Raw genomic sequence first — 6,672 nt, forward strand, 5'->3', positions numbered from 1 at the left:
GAGAGACATAACTTGTGAGGTACATCGATCGATGGGGGGGGGGGGGTAGTTAAAGTCGATCTAGGTATATGTTGGGAGATCGATCGGTATACATGCATGTGTGTGTTAGAAGCAAATGAGGCACGAGGAGAAGGATAGAGAGAGAGGGATGCATGTAGGAGGTGGTACGAGAGGCATACTATATCGAGGGGGAAGGAGTGTGCGAGTACGAGAACGATGAAAAGAGTGGTGGGAGTGAGGCATGGACGGTGACAAGAGAAGAGGGGAAGCTTGTGTTTGTGCTAGGCACACCTGGCTAGAGAGGCATATCGATCGATGTGTGCCGTAAAGAAGGAGCTGGGGGGCCTACACACACCGTGGGTGAACGACCTAAAGTGAAAAGATGAATTTGCGCGATGGAGCTAGAGAATGATGAGGGAGGGTGAGAGGGATGCGGGCGTGTGCATGCACAAGAGAAAGTTAGCGCTAGCTACAAAGATAAGAGGGTTGTGTGGGTGTAAAAGACGAATAGAGATCATATATACTTCATTATAAAAAGCGAATTCGGGTATTTGAAGAATTTATCATAGTGTTTCAAACCGACGCATGTGTGAATATATATAACGGTGATACACATGGTGTGGTTATGAACATGTTATACTACATTTAATATATTTTATCTCTACTCTTATAAAAAAACGGAGTTGTTGATGATGGTGTGCCTGCCATCCTGCATTATAGGCCGTCCGATTTATATCTGGCGGATAGAAAGGAAACTATGATGGTTGAAGTTGGCAACAATCATGATTGTAGATTCTTATTGAAATAGAGAAACGAATTCAAATTTAGTTCGAATTGCAGCGGTAGTATAGACATTTGGAATGCACTAAAATGTTGGTATGAGTAGGTTACATGCATTATACAACAAGCGGAAAAATTTAATCGGACATAACATGGATTCATACTCCCTCCTTCCATCTATATAGGGCGTAATGAGATTTTTAAGACCGCCTTTGACTATTAACAAGATTAATAGTACATGAAATGCACAATGTGAAAATTATATCATTGAAAGAACCTTTCACAGACGAATTTAACGGTGTGCTTTGTGTAAGTTGCATGTCATATATCATTGCTCTAATATTTGGCCAAAGTTAGCATCGAAAAACGCATTAGGCCCTATATAGATGGAAGGAGGGAGTAGCTTTGAATAGCATTTGTATTGTAAAACGGGGCAAGACTCTCTCTTTGTGTGGTGTGAATAGTTTTATTTTTTTCATTTTCTTTTTGATTGAGGGAAGTGCGAATTGATTTGGTACGTACAAGTACAATATTACTACACGTTAGGCTTGTCCCTAAAATTCAACCCGCGTCTTGTTATATCCCGAAAATTCAGATATCGTGCTCCCAAAACTGGCGCCTTCACAACCCGCGCCTTGCTATCCCGAAATTACAACGCGCGCGAAAACTCCCTCCAGCTGCCAAATCCCGACACGCGAAATCCTCCTTCTAACCCTGAGCCAAAAGGGCCGCTAGTTCAAATCGGTGGGGGATACTTTTGTAACACACCCTACATTTTGGACAAGCGTGTCCCTAAGTCATGCTTCACCCCCTCCCATCGCCCCCTTTTCGCCATTCGAAATCCCAGGCCGCCATAACCTCTCCGCTCCAGCCGCGAAACCCCACCCTCCTCCGTCCGCCACGTCACCGCTGCCCAGCCGGAGCCTCTTCCCCGACGACGTCGTCCACCGCAACAGCTCGACTTCCCTCGTCCACCTCCCCGGATGAGGATCCGTCGTCCATCTCGCCGTCCCGCCGGTTCAGCCGCCCCGTCCTCCACCTCCAAGGAGCTGCTCCGACGATCGCCTCGTCTATCGCGGCTGCTCCATCCCCACAGCGCCGCCTTAACCTGCTCCACCAGAACCGCAACATCCTCACTGACTCCTCGGACGAAGCCGAGGCCTACTCGGCGCTACCAAAGAGGTTGTACACTCATCGCATCGCACCTTCTCCTTAACTCGACCTCCCGGCGCCGACGGTGCTCCATCCCGCACCCCCATGGAGCGGCTACCTTGAAGCCGGCGCCGCGGGCGACATCTCCATGGCGGCTCTCCCCCAGTGCGAGGCCCCTTCGGCGGCGGCGTCCATACCAGCCGGATCTGCTGCTGCTGCTCAGGCTCTCGCTCGATCGCTCGCGCTGCTGCTGCTGCTCCGGCTCTCGCTCGATCACTCGCTCGCCCAGCTGCTGCTGCTGCTCTCCCCCTCGCTCGCGCTGCTGCTGTGCTCCGATTAAGCCACACTTCAGTCGACTGAATCGACTTTTGGGTCAGTCGATTTTCAGGGGTTGGGGGGGCTCGCCGGAGTTAAGGAAGAACCACCCGCAGCGGGGACGGGGGCTCGCCGGAGTTAAGGAAGAACCACCCACAGCGGGGACGGGGGCTCGCCGGAGAGGTACCCCACTATCTATCTTAGGGTTCAGGGTGGGGGGCGGGGGGCCTAGAGGGCTGGCCGGCGCGGCGGTGGCGAGTTGTTTCGGGGCGGCGAGGCGGCGCTGGGGCCGGCGGTTCGGCCAGTGGTGGCTGGCGGCTCAGGGGGGTGCAGGTTGAAGATGAACTGCAGGCCCTCCCTAAACTACATGTCAAGTGCCTGTCTGCTACCATTGCGTTCAGTTTCGTCAGTAGCATTCAGATTCCACAGTAAATTTCAGTTTTGACAGTTAAGTTCAGAGTCAACAGTTTTTACCTCATCTGTTGTAGTCAGGTGGTTTTTGGTGATGTTAATTTTACATCCATTTTACATCATCTATTGGAGATGCTATTAGAATCCCACTTGAGATAGACGATGTATGTCTTGTGCTGCTTCAGCCTTGACGTCTTACGGCTCACCGGAGCTGCTCCAACGACAGAACGATCCATCACAACAGAGCAGTGCCCTGGACGCCATCTACAGATTTCTCAGATCTTCCTCCACACCTTCGACAGCCACCTCTGCCTCAACTGCTTCGGCGACCAACCCAATGATGCTGAGGTCGACACGGCTACGGCAAAGAGGTTGTACACTTGTTGCATCACTTATTACTATACATTCAGGTCGATCCATTAGGGCTATTTTTGTTCAACAGAAAAACGTCGATCCACTGGTTGTTACCATCACTCTAAATTTCTGCATGCTCTCCTTACATAATCTCACCATATTTTTTTCGTATGCATGTCAGATATTGTACACAGTCATGCTGAACATGTAGAGAAAAAGAGAAGAGTTTTGCGCGGCAATACAATGTCATGCAGACATCGCTCCATGGTGGGTACAATGGCAAACCCTCCCCACCCCTCTCCAGATTGTAATCCAGAGGAAGATATCTGTTCTGAGGCGGATTCAGACGTGGCTGACCACTCCTATTTACCCCCAAGGTGTTTGCTCTACCTTGGCATGATGATGTTAGTCATATCATGCATATGTTGCCTTGCAGTGCCTACTTTTGACATCATATATGTCATCTGCTTAGTTTAGACATGTTCTGTAATGCCACCTATTTAGTTTCTATATCATATATGGGAATTATGCAGTCTCATGTCTTTTAGCCAGCCATAATATATGTGAAATGTGCAATGCCATCCTGTTTAACCAGGAATCATATATTTGAATGATATCTTGCCCATCCTTTTCTTCATTACATTTCCATTTGTCGACAATGTTTGTACATTAAACTACTCTTCCTGTGAATCAGCCATTTGGGTGGGAGATGGAAAAATCTGGAGTGAAAACAAGGCCTTCAGAGCAGACAGTGCTACCTGTCGAAGCAGATCTCTTGTTGGGTCCCGATAGCTCCTCAGAGATGGATTCAGAGGCAGATGACCAGTCCTATTCCCCCACTGAGGTGTATGCTCTAACTTGGCACGGTTATACTGCTCATATCATGCATACGGTGTCTTGCATTGCATAGTTTAGACATCATACACACAATATTCAACACCATGTTCTTAGTTCAGACATCATATCGAATGCCCTCTGTTTAGCATATAAATCACATATGTGAATTAAATGATGCGATCCTGATTACTTAGATAACATGTAGGTGAATTATGTCATGCAATCCTGTTTAGTTATTCATCATATCTTTGAATTATGTTATGCTATGCTATCCAGTTTAGATAGACATCATATATGTGAAATTATGTCATGCTATCCGTTTTAGTTAAACAATATAAATGTCAACTATTTCATGCCCTCTTTTTTCCACACTATCTATTGCATCTGTCTCTCATACAATGTCTGTACATTCAACTATGTTTCCTGTTTATCAGCCATTTGAATTGGAGCGGGTGATGCCAGTATCTAGCAGACTAAAAACACGGTCTTCAAATAAAACAGTGCTACCTCTTGGTGGAGATAGCACCCCGGTTGTACATGCACAAGAACCAGCCCTACCACACATAACCCAAACTCTCACAGATTGTACCCCTACTACGATGGACAGATAACCAGCTTCACCCAATCTAACCCCAACCCCAGCCGATAGTAATCCAGTTCCTGTTGACACAACACCATCTCCACCACAGAGCTCCCAAACAAGAGCAGTTAGTAAGGCAGCTCCAGTGCCCAAAGGGCCAGTACTATCACGGCGAACCCCGACTCCACCAGTTAGTACGCCTATTCCTGTGGAGGAAGCACAACCAGCTAGTCGTAGTTTAGCATCTATCGCATTTGATGTTGCTAAATCGTATGTGCGTATCTTCCCATCTTGGAAATATTATATTGAAGATGAAGGAAAATGCCAGTTGCAGGTGTTTGTCCAGTAGTTATGTGTAAGTAATGTTATTCATGGCAATTACTTTGCTTCGTCCCATACATCCTACCTCCATGATGGTTATAATACAGCAAATTTTCCCATTTTTCTCTATAGAGAAGGACCGATTTGGAAACTCGGGATGAGGTAACTTGTGCTAATACCTTTGCTATCTTCAAGAATGCTTGGTGGCAGTATCGGAATTACCTGAAGAAAACGTACTTCACCGGCAAAGAAACTCATCAAATTCCCTTACGTTCTCCTGAGACACATTTACTGGACGATGACTGGGAACGCCTTGTTCTGTACTAGTCCCGAACCAAGAATGTGGTAAGGTCTATGAGCTCATTCTCTATTTTCTAGTATTATATTCTTGCGTCTTACTGTACTCTGTTCATGTAGAACAAGTGCCTAAACCTGAAGAACAACTGTTCTAATTTAAGATTCCATTGCTATCATAGTTCAAAAAAGCGCTAGGCGTTAATTGTGCGTTTTGCCACCGCCTTGCGCTTTACTGACCAAAGGCATGCTTATGCGCAGTTATGCATAGATTATGCGTAGTTATGCGCAATGGGTTTTGCCAACGCCTAGAGCCTAGGCGCGCTTAAGCGCTCGCTTAGGCGCACCTTTTTTAACTATGATTGCTTTGCTCTTGTATCACTGTATTTACTCATACAAACTTATTTTTAAATAGAAGGATCCAATCGAAACTCCAATGGCACAGCAGGTATGTTCACGCATGTTTCTTTAACAGGTTTGCTCTTATCAATAGCTCTGTTGATTTCAATTTCAATTGTGTATACAGTTGACTTTCATATCATGCACATTACTAGCATCACAACAGAGCCAATAGTGTTGTTGTACATGTAGACCCGTGGTACCCATCTGAAATCTTGTTGTGCCGTGTAGTTTCCCACGCTTTGTATTCTTTCACTCCTGCTTGTCTTGGACTGATATGATTTGAACCGTGTCTCTATTTTGATTTGGAAAGACAATGCAGTGACCATAGGACATAGATATATGTTTGTTTGATGCTTTTATTATGTACTAGTACTTGGCAATAGAAGACTTGGTAGTTTAATCCTGTCCAGCTTACTAATGAACTGGTTCACCGAAATGAGTTTCATATACTAGTACATGCTAAACTTGTTATGTGTCTGCTTGTTTCTTCTTTTAGAATGCTGACAGAATATTGGGGAAGAGTGCCTTATTAAGCAATGGTAAAGGAAGTAATGCAGATAAGGTTCAGGAGAGTGACACATCCTTGTTGGTCTCCAACAAAGCTGATAAAGCAGCTAAGGAAGACTATCTTGAAGACAGCGAGACAACCCCAAAGTCCTATCTTGGTTTAGTGTTCGAGTTACTGGCCACTACCGCTTGCACAAGCTATTCAAACTCACTGTCTGAATCAGTTCGGCTTCTTGAGTCTCAACTACAAGCTGAAAGACATCGATCAGCTGTGCTGCGACAAGAAGCGGAAGGACTGCGGAAGTCCCTGGAGCATTTAGATGCATACTTTCTGGTGCAACAGCAAGCGTTGGAGGATTTTAGCGCCAAACAGGACAAAGCTAATCAGCTTGCTAAGCTTATTGCCAGCATGGTGGATACCCAGGATAACGTTTCTTGAGCTCTTCTGAAGTTGTTTCAGTTATGCTCTTGTTTTGCTGCCGCGTTTATTTGCACTGGTGGCCAATTTTGACGGCCAGTGTATGTAATGTGCTGCTTTGTTCCCTATATTTGCACTGGTGGCGAACTTTGATGCCCAGTGGATGTAATATGTGTAATAGCGGTAATAGGCTAGCGTTAATTGCTTGCTTATTTATTTCCTTATTGTCTTGTTTAGTTGTTTGCTTGTAGTCACTGCAGTTCTTTTTCTGTTTTTTTTCTAGTGGCCACAATAGCCTATT

Source organism: Aegilops tauschii, chromosome 7, assembly GCF_002575655.3.
Source record: "Aegilops tauschii subsp. strangulata cultivar AL8/78 chromosome 7, Aet v6.0, whole genome shotgun sequence".
Taxonomy (NCBI): domain Eukaryota; kingdom Viridiplantae; phylum Streptophyta; class Magnoliopsida; order Poales; family Poaceae; genus Aegilops; species Aegilops tauschii.